Genomic DNA, 18,214 nt, shown 5'->3' with positions numbered 1-18,214 from the left:
CAAATTAGAGCCTGTGAAGGTGACAGCTCAGGCTTTGATCTTGCTGGTGTGGCGACCTTGGACTGTTTTCTATCCTTTCTGAGCTGCTATATCCTCTCCCAGGAAACAGCCACGGCATTAGTATCACCACCTAAGCTTGCTGGAGGACTGACTGAGATAAGGGACTGCGAGGTCCCCAGCACAGTGCCTGGTCATGCTGGGTAATTGCCTCCTAGGTAGAAATTCAAGAAAATGCACTGGGTATCAGGCCCACCTTTGTCTATTCCCGCATTGTATGTATTCTGGGAACACAGCGTAAATTACTACTTGGGCTATTAAAAACTGCACACCAAAAAAAAGGTAAAGCTTAATTGAAACCGAAAGAGTGAAATGCAATGTGGGTGATGCAGCGTTTTTCCATCTGCATTCTCTTATCCCTCCTTCATGTATACAAACAATTGGAGGGAATTTTTGCCCCCTATGATTGTCTTGACTTCCACATTCGCCCAAGACATCACCCTTTGCACAGCAGTTCTAAAACTGACACTTTGGGCGACAGAAGTCTGGAGCCACGCGTGGGACCCAGTCGACTACAGTAGACGGTACCTCATGCCAGTCTATTCCACCTTAGGCAGCAATTCCATGGCAAACAATGGGCCACTAAGGTTTGACCAGTCCGAACCCATTTTGGCAGAGAGACGGCACCATGCTGTGCTGGGGTGGCCACAGACACTCTTTACTCCCTTACTTTGTTAAGTGGCAGTTCGGGGTTAAACACAAATTCGCACAGAGCCCTAAGATGCTAGGGTCTCAGACCACTTCTGGGCCACCCACGCATAAAGGCGATCTACCACCTCTGTACCCTCCCTACCAGACCTTCATCAAAGGCTAAATTCCCTTCGAGCACCAGCTTGACCACCACGCACAGGGAGGACCAATGGATCGGGGTGGAGGCCATCAGAGCACTTGGCCTGACCCTAAAGTTTAAGAGTCTCACATTTTAGCTGCTGCTCGGTGGCACAAATGGGACTGCATGAGAAAGAGTCTCACTAACATCTGGGTTGAAAGGGCATACTCAAGGTGCGAGGACCTTCAAACCCAGCCCGATGTTGCTGCATTTCTGGAGGGCAGCTCTTAGAGTGACTCAGATGGTGAAGCTTGAAATCTTGATTCTGCCCCTTGGCAGGCTGTGTTGACCTTGGGGAAGTACCATCCTCTCTAAAGTCTCAATTTCCCCCCATGACAGAAAGTGGGGGAAATGGAGTTGATGTGCGGATTAAACGAGAATGTTTAATGTGTGAGAATGTAAAGTTCTCACACATTATCTCATACGTGGCAAGTACCCAGGAAATGTTAGCAGTTATCATGGGGTGTGCCCAGGCATCTGTCTCTAAACTGTGCTGGTTGGTTTGGGCGACATTCTTGGGGTCGGGTTAGACCCTTCAGAGGCAGGATGGTGTAACGGTGGAGAGCTCCAGGCTCTGGAGTCAGATGGCCATGGTTCAATCCCTGGCTTTGCCAGTTTACTAATGGGGCAAGCTTGGACAAGTGACTCAACTTCTCCTGAAGGTCTCATTTTCCTCATTGATAGAATGGTATGAAAAGTGTTGATAGATGATATGAAAAGGGTTGTTGAAAGACAAAATGAGATGATACATGTAGAGTGCTTGGAAAAGCGCTTGGCACATATTAAGTACTTGGTAAATTTTAGCTGGTCTTTATAATCATTATTATCATTTCTTTATTGTGTTGTGGCTATTATTTTGTTGAGTCTCCAAGGAGGAAATTGAGGGTTTAGTTCACTTCAAGCAAGGCTTCCAACTTCCACCATCTACGTAATATTCAGCAATCCCAGCTGGCTGGCACAATCTAGCCTAGGGCTGGACTCGTGCCTCCCCACTCCCCATCCTGGGCTGCTGGGCAGATGCACCGTTAGGCTGAGCTGTGGGCAGCATCTCTCAGCCCCTGCTCACAGAAGCCGTGCTCCACCCCTCTGGGCCTGCATCCTTCCTGTTCCCCTTTGTCCCACCAGGCACATGCTGCCTGAGGCTGCCAGGAGCGGTGGAAGGGCATACCTCTGCGGGCCTTGGGTTACCACCCGGCATGGTGCTCTCACACACCATGGCTGGTTGGCAGGTGCACAGAAGAGCAGCACATCCAAAGTGGGAGCTCCTGGCAGAGAATGGTCAGAGGATCTCTCTATCCTACAGGGTCCCTTAGCACATGAACTGCTCATTTACTGGAAGAAGGCGGTCTGGGGTTTGAGCTCATGGGTTCAGAAAAATGAGGGGAAAGAGGCACCACTGGGACTTTGACAAGGGACCAGAGTCATGCACTCCAGAACCCAGGAGGCTCTGCCCAGTCTCGGGACTCCTACCAAGGCCAAGAACTGCTCCACTGGTCTCTCTTCTTAAACACACAGAGAGAACCTGCCAACAGAGACAAACGCAGCCCAGCTTGGGCTCGCTTATCTGGAGCAAGGTGTGTCTTTTGTTCTGTGGTGAGGTTACTGAGACCAAGGACAAAATGCTGTAAAAATGAAAAATAAAAAACATAATAGTAATAATAATAATAACTATACTATAGTAGCTAGGGTTTATTGAACATTTAAAATGTGCTGGCTCTGTGCTAATAGTTTTAAATGCATTGTCTCAGTCAATATTCACAATTACTCTGTAAGGCATTATGTCATTTAACAGATGGTTTATCCGAGGATCAGAGAGGTTGGATAACTTGTTCAAGCTCACACAGTTTCGAAAGAATTGAAGCTAGAAGAGAATTCAAACTCCACGTGTCTAGCAACAAACCCTGGGCACTTTCTGCTGAGAAGCGGGTGCTTTGCCAGAGAAGAGAGATGCCTTCAACTCATCCTCACCTCCATCCCCATTCCATACATACTCACAGCATTCTCCCTCTGCCATCTGGGGCCTCACACCTTTACTACGTTTCTCCAAGATTACAAAATCCTCTGGTTCATTCAGTCATGCAGTGACCCTGACTGAAACCCTTCTCCTTTTTGCCAGAGCAACCTGAAGCCATCACTCTTCTCAATATACTCAAGAGTTCTTTTTAGAATGAAAGGGTAGAAATCTGTCTTCATTCTGTCATACCTACGATACACTCAGGTAGGAATATTTAGGGTATGAAAGCTGGGCCAGTTTTACTCTTTTAGCCATTAATTACAGATTTATACCCCTATATATTTATATACACATGCATACATATTTACATGCATATATATACATGAGTATATTTGCACACATATATAAGATAAACTCTCCTTTTATGACTCAATAAAGTTATTTTTATTTTATATTTTGGAAATAAATTGGTCCATAATTCTTTGTGCTTCATCTGAATTAGCTCTCAGTCCAGAAAGTAGGGTTTGCTCTTTCTGGGAGGGTAAAGATACACTGGGAGCCACCAGGACCACAGAGCAGACCATAAGCAGGGCTTTGCCTGTATTCCCTGTTCCCAGCCCCAGGGGACTGAGAGTCAAAGCCATGGTCTGCCTTCTTCCCAGCTCCTTGATACATTCAACCACAACATCCCCAAATGGCCTCAGACCTGGCTGCCTTGTGTGGGTATTTTTACTCCTCAGGCTCGAGGAGCAATTAGACATTGTAAATAATTACTTTTGCAATGACAGTAATATCCAAACCATTCTCGGTCCTTAATCAAAGTTGCCAGCAGGTGAATTCACAGCATTTGCCTGAAAGATGTTGCAACAGATTACTGACTTCCTGTTTCAATATGACTGTCATTTCAAGAGAACTACTCCCAACGAGAAGAAAAGAAAATTCAAGTACCTGTGAAATCTAACTGAATTCAATACAGACAATAATTTGTGTTTTCCAAATGTATTAAAATGTGAATCAAGCTTGGGGAATGTATTTGATCCTCTCGGGATTACATCACAGGTAATTTCATACCCTCATAATGTGTTTTGAAACAGACATTTCATGTTCCCAGGGGCAACATCAGAAGCATTATTCCTGGGCTTTCAAGCGTTTTCATGTGCAATGATGCCATATTGGGAGGCCAAGAGTTGATCCATTATAGATACACTTTACTGACTGTGAGCCATTTGGAAATATACATATTAGGCTGATCCTTATCAGTCTTGGTGCCAGATCCAGACAAGATTCAGATACCGACAGTGGACAGGCACCAAAGTTGATCAAAAAACAAGATTACCTTTCACGACCCCAGGAGCCTTTATCAATCTCGTTCAGATGCGGCAAACTAAGAAAAATAGGGCAAGCTTTGAAGCATAAAAGGTCACAGAGTCTTTTGAGACCTCAAGAGAAACTAGGGTTTTCTCCTCTTCAAAATGCACACCAGGTTTTGCACGTATTTTCTGGGCCCCAGGCCCTCTAAAGACCATCCACTGACCCCTGCAAATCTATGGACACCATGGATCTTTAAAAAAAAAAAAAAAAATCTCTCTTGCACTCATGTTGGATTGAAATGTAAAGAAAACTTTGCAGTGGAGTTAGGGATGGGAGACAAGTCTACTCCGACCTCTGAGAGAAGGCCTGAGAGATTCTATTCTTGCTCTTACTTGACATGAGTGTTGCCTAGTTTTCCTATGGTGACACCAGGAGGGGACCCACTGTCCCTCTCCATCGGCACCTAATGTAGAGATCATGCTGCATCCAGGAGAGTCATTCTGGACCTCTGTTTGGCAATGCAGTAAAGAATTCACCATCCTCCCCACCACCTTGAACCTCAGTATCTCTCTCCCCACTAATCCTCAATCTCTATTCTAAAACCAAATAATCATAAAGTAAAGATCATATAGAAAAAAAAAATCCAAAAAAACCCAAACAAACAAAAAACCAGGCCTACTTTTACAACCCTAGGTCTCTGTAGGTCTTTGGAAAGGTACAGGTATGGAGACTAGAGGATTACATTTATGGTGCTTATTCTCCTACTTGACTGATGAGGCCACACACCTGTTTCTCAAAGGTTGGTCTATAGGCCACCTGTATCATCATCACCCGAGGAGAAGTTAAATTTGAAGTTTACTGAGGTCCCGCCCAGACCGTGAATCAGAATCTACATTTTTAAGACCCTTCCTTCACGAATCCTTAAACACTCTCACAACTGAGAGCTTCTGGCCAAAGATTCATCTACTTGCCTTCCCTCGATTTCCCACAACAAGATAATAAACTCCAGCAGATATCAGCCCTAAAAGAAACATCCATAAACACCAGGAAATCTTTGTAAAGTCAGAGACAATACATTCAATCCAAAGAACTCAAGCTCCAGTTCATCTGAGGAGATTCTATCACTGTATTATTTGCAAACTTGAAATAAAGCTGTTCCTAATGTTCAGTACCACCAAATGGTTCAATGCAATGGTGCTCAACGAACTTACAAGTATGAGTCTCTGAAGGCCAAACAAACAAGACCAGCATTTGCAGAGGATTTTTGTAATGATTATTTCCATCAAGGGAATCTCATGGCTGACTGAGTCACCCCTTATCCCAACCCCCACCCCCACCTCAGCTCTTCCACAGTTTACTTAACCACCTTGGATTTCAGACCTCATACCGAAGAAAATTAGTATCTTAGCCTTCGGCAGAGAGAAATAATCATCAAGGAATGTTTGTCCCACAGGTCTAAATATTTATCCCCTCCAATTAATATATATTTCTTGACTGTCTACTAGATGCTAGGCACCGTGCTGGGAGCTGGGGGCACAACAGTGAACACAACACAGAAGCTGCCCTGCTCTATTGGACTATCCAGAGAGGACACCACTTCTGAAAACAACAGTAGATCTTTCCAAAATTGTCTGACCTCATTCGCCATCTCCTGCTGGGGTTACCGTGGAACCAGAGGAGACAGAGCCTGGCAACCTGCTCTGGCATTTGGAAATCACCACGCTTGGAAAGAACTTCAACTCCATTTAAAAACAGGACTGACCCTCCTCTCTCCAACAACCCCAAGCCCTCACCTTCACAGGAAACCCTCACCAAGACCTGGAGTTGGCCGCCATGAGTTTCACACGAAGCAGCCTCAGCCAAAACCAATCTCCAAGCAGGGCAGAATAAAGCAGTTGGTTGTCTGGATGGCTGAATGTCTCTCCCCGAGACAATGGCGTGTTTATGTGTCGGAGGGGTAGGGGCAGGTTAACATAAAACCCACCGTAAACAGAGCTGTTAATTCAGTTGCTGGCAGGGGCTTCTGTTATCTTCTGAATACCTCCCAGAGGCTATAAGCCCTACCTTTGCATTTGAGTTGGCAGCAGAGGTATTTCTTTGCACCTGTTACTCTGCTCCAATAACAACGCAGTTAAGCATTGATTTGTTGGAAAATAAACAGAAAGAAGCAAAGAAAGGCATCTGCCCAAACAGCCTGAGCTGGTTTGACAGAGCGTCCATGCCAATTTGTTTTTCCTATAAAAATCAAAGAAAAGCCTGCGCTTTCACTTTGGATGCTACCCTCCCACTCCCTCAGAAGAAAAGGTGGTATCGAAGAGGCCAGCCAGAGCTGGCAGGGCCAAGGAGCCAGAAGACACTGTACTTTTCCATCGGCTAGCTCTGTGAGGGCGCTGAGGGGTGTCCAAGATCTGCAGAATGACATGGCCAGCCTCCAGCCAGCCCAGGTTAAGATCCTGAGTCAGATTAACAAGGGCGGAGAAGGGGCTGCTGGGGTATGATCAAAACCCAAACCACACTCTTCCAAATGGTTGACTTCTGAAAGTCAATATAGTTCAAGGAGAAGGTGTGGCCTATGGGAACCTCCCTAAGCAGAGACTCAGCCTTCTTCTCCCACTTCTTCATCTAGCCCTGGGCAGCAAGCATAGTTTGAAAACTCCAGGTCCCCGGACCATAGCTTTCCCAGTGGGGAAAGGAGGTTAGCCATACCTACCTCCAAGGCAAGATGTGTAGACTCACTCATGTCCCGCCAAGCGACTTGATGTGTCAGGTCCCCAGTGGAAAGGACCTAAGATGTTCACGGTGTGATGCTTGCATTAATTCAAGCATCATCGTGCTCTCATTTCTCAACAGTTTGTCCATATCACATGAGGAGCTCAAGCCAAAAAGGGCCACAAAGAGCTAAACAAATCACTCAAATGGAGATCATGACAATACTAATTAAGCAGTGGCATCATCACCCACCCTTTAACACACAGTGTCAGAAGAAGCCTCTTAATATCTCTTTTTAAGCCTTGAGCAGAAAGCCTAGGACATGAGCAAGGCTCACTTTTCCCCGAGATGACCACCTCCCCTCAGCTTTCTCTCAGCTGTTGGGCCTTCATTATCACCAGACCACTGGCTTCATGGAGGAGTCACAGCAGCGGGGGAAGGCCTCGGAAAAGCCGCTTCTCAGGGAGCGTTACGAACAAGGTGTTCCGACAGAAGAGGGATATGGCTGGCTGAGCATTCCCAAGCATTCTTGTCATGAGCAGGGCAGGGAGTGGAGTGCCTTGGAACCACACTGGGCAGCCAGAAAAATAAAAGATTTAACAACACCCTCAGTTCACTGAAAAATAAATAAGACCAAGGACGCAAGAATGCGGGAAGAGTGGAGGGAGGTAAGAGGTGAGAACCACAGCCAGGGAGGGGTTGGGATGGACTGGGACAATGGATTTGACCATGCTGAGATTCAAGTGTCTTCCCAGAGAAAGAGTAAGATGACCCAGCCAAGGAAAGATCAACAGCCACCAATTTAGAATCTCACAGACTGTATAATCACAAAACAACAGACAAAATTATGATGAGGATGATAGTTTATATTTATTGAGTGTTTATGATGCACTAGGAGTTGAGCTAGGCTTTACAGGAATTTCCTCACTCAATCCTTGCAATAGCCTCAAATGTTGGTACTAATATTGTCCCCACTTTACAGGTAAGGAGGCACAGAGAAGTTAAGCAACTTACCCAAAGACACGGAGCTAGTAAATGGACTGGATATATTATAATAAATGTATTGGAGTGTGGCAGGAAAGAGCAATACAACTCTTGCAGCTTTGAAAACGCATCCTTGTATTTCCAAAGACCAAGAGGATGTCTCTTTAGGATCACATTCTTTTACTTTTGAAGCTGAGATCCTTTAAGTACAGATCCTTTCATTTTTTTCCCTAAATGTGAACAAGAGGCATACTAAGCATCCTTGTGCCCTAATATGAAAGTTCTCTTAGTGTCCATCAGTGTGGATGCTACAGAAGCACCAGTTCACTGCCACGCAAAACCATTTGTCAATGCTTCAGCCTGGCTTCCTGTTGAAAGGCCCAGACTGACTCAGGAGTTGGGCTTGGCTGCTTGAAGCCACCTCAGACTTATTATCCATGATAAAAGAGCAATAATAATAACAAGGAAACAAACTGTTGAAAAATTACGGGAAAATTATGCCTCCTTTGGAAAAGCATCTGACGACTGAGCTGTCACACACAGGCCCTGATGTCAGACCTGCTGTGTTGTGGACATCACACCCACAAGAGGAGGACTGTGAATGTGTCACTCTGGGAGCCTGCATTCCATCACTCAGAGAAGAACTCTAGGGAAGTCCACCCTCTCCTCCACCAGGCGCACGACCCTGCAGCAGTTTGTAAAAACGTAGCCGTAAAACACAGACAGAACTTCATTAGACTCGTTCCAGTATCATCTTTGCAACTTAAGAAACAAATAATATCTGAATTTTCTCACGAATTAGAGGATCTCCTCTTTAGAAGAAGTTGGGTTTTCTCTTCGTACAGGCAATCATTAAACGACAATAGACAAGAAAGCTGCGTTCCTTTTTAGTGCCATCCTACAAGAACAACAGACTCTCAGCAACCCAAGTCTCATTTTTCCTTCCAAAACACATTTTGCTCCGCTTCTCCTAGCTCACTGGCCTGTGGATTAAGCCCCCTGGAAAATAACAAATGAAAATACTCCTCAACAAGGCAAGCAACTGCCTATCAGAAATGTTTTCCGGGCTTCCCTGGTGGTGCAGTGGTTGGGAGTCCGCCTGCCGATGCAGGGGACACGGGTTTGTGCCCTGGTCCGGGAAGATCCCACATGCCGCGGAGCGGCTGGGCCCGTGAGCCATGGCCGCAGAGCCTGAGCGTCCGGAGCCTGTGCTCCACAACGGGAGAGGCCCGCATACCGCAAAAAAAAAAGAAATGTTTTTTGAGGAATCAAATCCCTTCCAGCCGATTATTCAGCCATCCCTCCCACTGCTTCAGTGGACACCTTTGACACTCAAACAAAATGACCCAACTCACTAACTCAGAACGCCCAAGGTCAGCTAGATGAGCACGACTAGAATGAGTAGGGGCTCTCCCAACAACTTCCCGGCTTGCTGGCTTCCCAGCGTCAGGAGCTGTTACATGTTTGAATAATTTCATCACACCCAGAGGGAGGTCCAGCTACACAATTTGCAGGGCTTGGTGCAAAGGAAAATTCGGAACCCCTTGTTCCAAATGTATTAAGAATTTCAAGACAGCCGCAACAGAGCATTAAACTAAGCACAGGTGCTTTCTAAGTGTTGGACCCTGTGTGACTGCAGTTGCTCTATCCCACTGACACCGGCCCTGTCCCAGGGGTCAGTCCCAACTTTTGCCTTCACCTGTACCCTTGCTCTATCATCATGGAAGGCAGGGGGAATCTTTGCTGTCTAAAGCTTTTCTGTCTAAAGCTCCTAAAGTGGTTAGGAGAATTAAATGAAATATGACATTGAACATGCCTGTAACAGCACCTGGCTTACAGCAGGCACTCAACAAATGTTAGCTAGTATTATTATTGTTGTTGTTGTTATTATTATTTTCATTATGCCAAGGTCCCTTGACAACTCCAAAGCTACCCATAGGCAAGAATGAAGGGTGGGAAGAAAATACACCCCATTTCGACAGAGACCATCTATTAGCTACTGCTGTTCAGAAATCATTTCATTAGCTCTGTGTGAGAGAGTGCTATAAATTAAGCATTCTTAGCCTTCTCTTTATACCATGGACCCATTTTATGCAGTCTGCTGAGGCTTATAGACCCCTTCTCAAAAAAAATGCTTTTAAAATGACAAAGTAAAATAATAAGATTAGAAAGGAAGTTTATCTTGAAATACAATTATCAAAATACTTAAAAAATAAATGTGTGATATCATAATAACATATGGGCTTCTTTATTAGTACATTAAACAAGAATATCTAGTGCAGGTTCAATAACTTCCGTAATATCAAAGTAGTGATGAATAGTGATATTTTGAGACATTTGTAACCAGGATAACATGATATGAAAATATCTGTAATTTCTCTTGGGGCCAATCAGCTACAGCTATTGCTACTGGGGAGTTTTGCTTACATTCATATTGAAATTGAATTCACACTGAATGTTGAATTTTAGTTAGATTACTGAAAATAAACATGTAACTTTACAAACATGTTTGTAAGTTCACAAACCCTCTGATTTCTCCCCATGGACACTAAGAGATCCTTGGATCCCAGGTTAGGAACCCTTGCTGTTTTACAGCAACGACTGCTTGTTCAATTCAAATAAGTCTCTTGAGACCACTTTCACATGGCCAGAAGCCTCAGCTGAATAATTTACAGGAGGCAGACCCTATAGTGCCTTGGCAAAATAAGTAGGAATTTTTTTAAAGCCTCTAGAATACCCAGAGTAAGTAATGCTTTAGCTGCAGTGGCCAGTAGGTATCTGGAGACACTCAAGAATTTAAGGGTGGGCTTCCCTGGTGGCGCAGTGGTTGAGAGTCCACCTGCCGATGCAGGGGACACGGGTTCGTGCCCCGGTCCGGGAAGATCCCACATGCCGCAGAGCGGCTGGGCCCGTGAGCCATGGTCGCTGAGCCTGAGCGTCCGGAGCCTGTGCTCCGCAACGGGAGAGGCCACAGTGGTGAGAGGCCCACGTACCGTAAAAAAAAAAAAAAAAGAAAAGAAAAGAATTTAAGGGTTGGGCAACATATATACAGTTGCAGTTAACCATGTGAACTGCTGGGACGGAGATCAGTTTCTCCTGGAGGCCCCTACCTGCCAGGCATCAAGATGGGATAAAAACATGCTATGTACCTACCCCAGGTCTTCCTTGGAACTGCCATGGGTGGTGGTTTGCAGCCAGTTCAACCCAAGGCTCCATCTGGAGTCCCCGGCTTCACATGGCTCATCCCATCTCCCTGCTGCCCACCTTCCCCCACTGAAAACCCCATTGCAGTTCTTTGCCAAGGTCACAGTGCAGAACCAACATCGATCACTTTGAAAAACAAAATTCCAGAATTATTATCAGCCACTCTTACTCAATAGCGCCTCACCGAAAACACCCATGTTGAGCACTGACCCTCCAATTCCGTTCCACAAATTACTAATTGTTTCCTCACAAGCATTTGTCCAGGTGCTTTCAGAATCTTTTTCTAATTTAATCCTTACAACAGCCTGTGCAGATGTTATTAACCCTATTTTCGACATGAGGAACTTATATTCTTGAGCTTACATAATTCACCCAAAGTCACTCAGCGACTCGGTGGCAGAGCGTGAACCCAGGTATTCTGACTCTAACCTCCGTGTTCTTTGTACCACATTCCAGCTGCTTCCAGGCATCAAAAACTCATAGCCTCCTGCTCCTTCAGATACATAAGCAGCCAAAGTCTGCTCTTCACCAACGTTCCTCAATCCACAGCCTCTGACAAGTGAAAGGTAAGGTAGGCGCTCTCTGATTTTCTCAGTGGACATAATTGAGACAGAGCCTGAATTTGGGCCAAATCTAAAGTCCTTTGCAGGGGCTTCCCTGGTGGTGCAGTGGTTGAGAATCCACCTGTCAATGAAGGGGACACTGGTTCGATCCCTGGCCTGGGGAGATCCCACACGCCGCGGAGCAACTAAGCCCGTGCACCACAACTACTGAGCCTGTGAGACACAACTACTGAGCCCGTGTGCCACAACTACTGAGCCTGTGCTCTAGAGCCTGCGAGCCACAACTACTGAGCCCGTGTGCCATAACTACTGAGCCTGTGCTCTAGAGCTCATGCTCCACAACTACTGAGCGCATGTGCCACAACTACTGAAGCCAGCACGCCTAGAGCCCGTGCTCCACAACGAGAGAAGCCACCGCCATGAGAAGCCTGCGCACTGCAACGAAGAGAAACTAGGGCTTTCTCTAGTTTCTCGCTGCAACTAGAGAAAGCCCGCATGCAGCAATGAAGACCCAACACAGCCAAAAATAAAATAAATAAATTTATTTTAAAAAGTAATAAACTAAAGTCTGTTGCAAAGAAAACATCTTGTCAGTAGTCACCCTGGAGACAAGGCTGAAATAATCTTCACCTTTCAGACCCCACTTACCTCATCCAATAGGATATATCATTAGCCCTACTGAGGGAATTTTTTAAAGGTCCTGAGAGGGACCCCTCAAAAAAATCTCTATGAGACAGTCATATGCTCCAAGGTCCACTGTCATACACAAAAGTAGGAGGCATTCTTCATATTCCAGAAAGACTCAATAGACTTTTGGAAGAAGTCTGCATCAGGCAAAGAAAGGGCTGGCAGGCAGACTAAAATTTCTCAGATCCACAATTGGACCCATAAAGACCTAGTCCCCAAGATTGTTTATGTGGTGTCTATAATATAGAGTCAGGGGGATGTTGCAGAATAGGAAAGTTTGAATTCAACACAATTACAACAACATCAAAGAAATTGTACATCTAGACAAGGTCCGACGAAAGTAACAATAGTTATTTTAAGAGTGGGGTTCAAGAGGCGGTCTAATAGTCCAGTAATCAAAATATTATAGGAAGCATTTTGGCTCCGTTTGATTTGGAGCTTGGTTTTCATCAGAAAGCAGGTTTGGAATGTACCTCTGCTGGCCACATTTTAAATAAATAGGCAGATACCCTTAATAACAACGAAGATGCTCCTGAGAAAGGACAGGAAAGAGGCTCTAAGGGCCGGGGTGTGGGGGAAGATTGGAAGAGAAGAGATAATGTGAATCCAATGAACCAGAACAAGGGACTCAGCCCCATAAAACAAACCGAAGACAAGAGTGTGCTTAGGTGCTAGTGAAATCAATTTTCAAAGATGTATTTTACAAAGTATCTCTTTTAAAACAAGGCCAATTAAAACCCTGGTAGCCTCGGGCTTCCCTGGTGGCGCAGTGGTTGAGAGTCCGCCTGCCGATGCAGGGGACATGGGTTCGTGCCCCAGTCCGGGAAGATCCCACATGCCCCGGAGCGGCTGGGCCCGTGAGCCATGGCCTCTGAGCCTGCGTGTCCGGAGCCTGTGCTCCACAACGGGAGAGGCCACAACAGTGAGAGGCCCGTGTACCGCAAAAAAAATTGAAAAAAAAACCCCTGGTAGCCTCTTTAAATGGGCCATCCTGCTTGACCCTATTGCAAGCTTTGGTTGCTCCAGATTCGGGCCAAGGGCCTCTGGGAAGACCAGGCTCTCCAGGTGGACTGCCCAGTGGCTTGGCCAGCCATGTTCCCCTTCTGATGACCCCTCGGGTCTTCCTCTCGGGGAAGTGAGTCCATGTCCATCCAATCTACCCGATAATTCATGGACAGTCAAAGGACCTGATCAGCACCACACAAGCTGAGCAGCCTCCACGGGGTCCTGAACGTTCACTTTTCAGCCGGCTGCTTTCGTGTTTTACAGAAGACAGCATTAGAGTGCCTACCCGTGGACACCAATGGCTCCCGGTGGTCACAAAGCAGTCAGCTGCATCCACTTCTACACTGGCACCAACTTCACATAAATGAGGCAATTGATAAAGATGGGATGTTGTCATGGGAACAGCTCAAGCACCCCTAGTAAAGGTATCTAGTCTTTAGTACCTCCACCAGGTACATCCCTTGGCCAAAATTCTGAAGACCCCAAGGAAGCCACTTAAGGGCTCCTACTGGTCTTCTTTCCTGTCTCGTCCTTAGGAAGGCATCTCCCACCCCATTCTTAGCTTTCACAGACTCAAGCTAAACCTGCTGACCTCTAGGCATAGCTAGTTTCCCCGGGTCATCAGATTCTGAGGGCCGAAGTGGATCTTACGGATGATTGGGTTCAAACTCCTTTGTCCAAATAAGGAAACAAAAGCCCAGAGAGGTGGAGTGTACTGCTCTGGGAACACAGCTTTGCTGGGACTACAAAACCAGGTCTCCTGACTGCCAGTCGCATGACTGTCTTGCACCCTGCCTTGCCCACACCATGCTCCAATCACTCAAAAATGTGAGTCTGGAATTCTTCAAGGAAGATTCTTAAAGAAATGTCTTTTTTTTCCCCCTCCGAAGTCCAATAAATTTTTTATCAAATAACTCTGAGGGATCCATGGAAATTTCTACTCCAGCACATCTCAGCTTCCCGACATCAAAGCCACTCAGCTTGAACATATATCCCATCCTAACATTAGCTGCTGTGGGAAGCCATCCTCCCCCACTGCACTCTTTGTTTCCTGCACAGCTTAATCGTCTGGGCTTTAAAACCCTGTCCGATTTAAATAAACGTAGTAGTCATATATGTCTAATAAGAGCACAATTGCAGCTCCTCAAAACAAATCCGATGATTTAAAATCTTATTATGAAAAATTAGATAAGAAAACATTAAATAAAGTTTACTATCTTCCTTGTCTCTTCAGTTATTCAGCAATAGATTTAAGAGAACTCCAGCACCATACGGCTGCCTCTCTGCCTCTGTCTTCAGGTGACAACCCCCAGCTCAGACAGAGCCTGTGTGGCTCACCCAGGCTGACAGCCCCGCACGGTCAGTTACCCAGTAACAAAGCAAGGATTAGAAGCGTGGTCTCAAACACCAAGGCTACATGGAGCCCAATCCTCCCGACTGGCCCCTCCCACAACAGAAATGATTGTCACTTAAATTCTACCAGAGAGGGACCCTAACGAGAGAAATAGGCTGAAACGGCGGAAAAAGGTATCACCGAAAATCAGCTTCCGACTTTATATTTGATTCCTTAAAACCGTGGTGTTGCTTCTCAAGTGTGTTAGCAATTTCTACCACGGCGTTCTTGGTATCCATCCTACCCCATCTCCCAGAGGTCTTTGAAAATCCCATCTGTTCAAAAGGACTTAAGGAGGAATACAACTGGAGGAAAGGGGGGAAAGACTGGATCACTTTTTAACGATTTGTATAAACCTCTATGGCTGGGCTTGATGCTTTAACATTCAACAGGGTTCCTACACTGAGTTTTCAAAAAGCAAAGAACACAGCCCAGTGCTAACTCTAATTTGGGGGTAGAGGTATAGGTGGAGATGAGGAAAAGTAAAACGTTACAAGATTCCAGAAAGCTAAATTCTACTTCCTGGAAGTGAACTTTGACCCAAAGCACTCACTTTCTGGCCTAGGACCTGACATGAGTTCCTTCCAGTTTCCAATTAGCTAACTGAGTGCAGTTGAGTAAATATTTTAACCTCTCACTTTGTCTCAGCCTTTGAAGTCGTCAAAAAGGTAACGAAAGAGGATCTGCATAAAGTTGGTAAATTAATGGGAGCATAAAGGTGGAATCATGAGTGTGAATGTAGGGCTTCTCAGAGGTCCAGAAAGGCCCAAGTCATTTCCATCTGGGGGAGCTCACAGTATATTTAAAAAATGGGGAAAAAAATCAAAAGGGGGTTGTTTGAATTTAACAAATAGATGCTTTTTAACACAAAAGAACAAATATAATTGAATTTGAGATCTTTCATACATATGAGGCCTGGATCAAAGGCATCACCCTACCCACAACCACCCTAAAAAGGTCTCGACTAACGCCGCCGTCTTGAACAGTAACACAAGAGAACTTACAGCACGGTTGTTCCCTCAAAGTTACTTTCTTCTAAAATGCCTCCGTAAAATGGTTTGGAAACATGGAGGATTGTCTCCATTATATTTATTATTTTTTCAAGTGTGATCACACACTTCCAAAGGACCCTCATTCCATGTCCCCACTGTTTTTTAAAGTCTATCCATATAAGCCATGAGTGATGGTGTGAGAATAATGTGATCCTACCCGACTTCAGATTATAAGATGGAATTGATGAGTTATTTCATAGTCTCAGAATTCTAGGTCTCAAAAAGAGAATAAATGGAGCCTTCTGCAAACTCCAAATGCAGCTATTAAAGTCATTCTTTTCCTTTTTAAGAATTAAAGATTATTCACTGTTATAGAGCTCCATAAAGTCATTCTTACAATCTCTTAACAGCCTTTCCTGGTAGCATCCCTTACCCCTGAAGTTCTACCCAATAACACGACTTCATCTCTCCTGTTGGAAATCAACTCTTCCCTTGACCTCAGTGGAATTAGCGCATGGCCACTCATGATCCCCAACTATGCTTTTATGCAGTGAAAGGCTCTATCTAAACACATCCTCACAGCCATGCCTATAGAACCAACTCCTGCATTAGACCTTCCGCTGAAATGTTCTCAAGTCCAAACACTCACTCACTTTATTCCTGTTACTAAGGTCAGTGCAGATAACCAGCAAGACACCTGTGAACTCAGACTCACAGAAGCTTATGCTTCGTCATAACAAGACACAGGCTCCCACAATCCTAGGAGTATCCTAAATCTTGACGAAGACGGGTGGTGAAAATGTCAATATCCTGACTCGGCGTTGTCATTTACCAGCAAGAAGATTAACTCCCCACTGTTTCCAGTTCTATGCACACGTAGGCCAATTCTTCTCCATTGTGTCCAAACAAAATCAAAAGAGCCCCTGTCTTAGAAGGCATTTGGGGCTGCTGACTCACATCTGCCTGTCTGGTCATAGTATCCTATCATGGAACAAACAAAGGGTTAGTTTGACCCCATGTGAAATGACAAAACTCTTTGCCAAAATCGTTTTTGTTTTTTGTTTTCTGGACAGAGATGCGCAGCTCTCCCCAATACCCTTACCTACCTGGGCTGCCTGACCCCTTTTTCCAATGTGGGTGCATACACCCTTGCCTGTTTCCAGACATTTTCCAACACCAGAATATACTGAAGATACTCTGCCTTTCTCTACAACTAATGTACTGAGTCAGAAAAACTACCAAGAGAAGACATCTCTAGAAAGTGAGAACATGTGCCCTGAGCCCCAATAGCTATTCAGCCAACCAGTTCTTCACTGAGAAGAACCTATCCCCAGCTTTCAGCATTTCAGCATTCAATCCAGGGAAATGGCTTTGTCACAGAAAGAGAGGGAAACCAGGGGGCTTTTAAATTCACAGTGATCAAAGACCAGATTCCATGCAGGGAGTTCACAGATAACATCCAAAGTCACCCTGCTGCCCTCCAAAATAAAATCCTAAGACAACCCAGTGAGGAAAGCACCGCTGAGGCGAGCTTCACTTCCTGCCAGCTGCCTCCGGGAGTCTGGTTTATTTTCACCTGTCTGATTCAAGGCAGGTTTCTCTTTCCACTCAGGTGTTTGAATTCCAGATTCAAAAGAAGGTTTAAAAGTAAGGACTTACCTCATTTACCTAAAGATTCTGGGTGGGAAATCCAATAGCTGTAGTGAATAGAGGGAAGGTAGCGAGCAGCACTCACGCCAGCTCCTACAGGGACAGGGAACCAGGAGTGTTATCACGTCTGAGCTCTCATCAGAGTGAAGATCAATGCACATGACAATAATTTTACATCATTTTGTAGGATGTTAAGCAATAAGCCACCAACCGGGAATTCCCTAAGTCACTTCCCCCTCTTCTGATTGGCTGCTGGGCCCTTTAAAAAAATAAAATAAAGGATTACAAACATTTGCTCATTTGCATTTGGCCAACTCACACGTTAGTGTTCAAACAAAACAGGTCTAACCAGGTTATGCCTGTGTCTCGAGAACAGAGACAACCTGTTAATGGATGAGGAATTGATTTGGTGCTGACTGTTCTTTCCAACTTAGAGGCTGTTTCAGGTGAAAAGCACCAGGCTTGCTCCCCAAAGACACCAGCAGGAATGGAGAATGTAAGAGCAAGGTGAGCAGAAGCTCAGATCTGGAGGAGATGATGGTACAGGGGATTCGGGGGCGCTCTAAAACCTCTGTCTCATGTACTAATTTGTATTCAGTCCTCTCTGCTTTGACATCAAGATCTTTGCCCTGGCCACACAGGTACCAGGTTCTTAAGGGACTCCTGGCCAGGTAGCAGGAACATAGGTTCTATCTCCAGGCACCATGATTAACTCCTTGACAGTGACCCTTGGCAATTTCAGTGGACTTTGAAAAGCCCATCTCCCCTGGCCCCAGGTAAGAGCTTTGGAAAATTTGAAGGGAGGGTCCTAGAAGGGAGAGTCTACCCTGAGTTGTTCAGGTAGAACAGTCAGCTCTTAACAGCTCAAGGGCTGAC

General features: G+C 45.3%; 1 protein-coding gene across 2 annotated transcripts in view; it reads right to left on the bottom strand.

The window, feature by feature from the left end:
• EHF (ETS homologous factor) overlaps window positions 1-17,466 on the bottom strand; it is a 38,482-nt gene extending 21,016 nt beyond the window's left edge. For both annotated transcript variants that reach the window (XM_081239305.1, XM_081239306.1), the window contains exon 1: window positions 17,348-17,466. The gene's annotated coding sequence lies outside the window, so the exon portion shown is untranslated. The remainder of the gene's footprint in view (window positions 1-17,347) is intronic.
• Window positions 17,467-18,214: the final 748 nt, after the last annotated feature.

Source organism: Mesoplodon bidens, assembly GCF_964165515.1.
Source record: "Mesoplodon bidens genome assembly, chromosome: 7".
Lineage (NCBI taxonomy): Eukaryota > Metazoa > Chordata > Mammalia > Artiodactyla > Ziphiidae > Mesoplodon > Mesoplodon bidens.
Note: the sequence above shows the minus strand (reverse complement) of the source record. Positions and strands in the feature narration are given on the sequence as shown.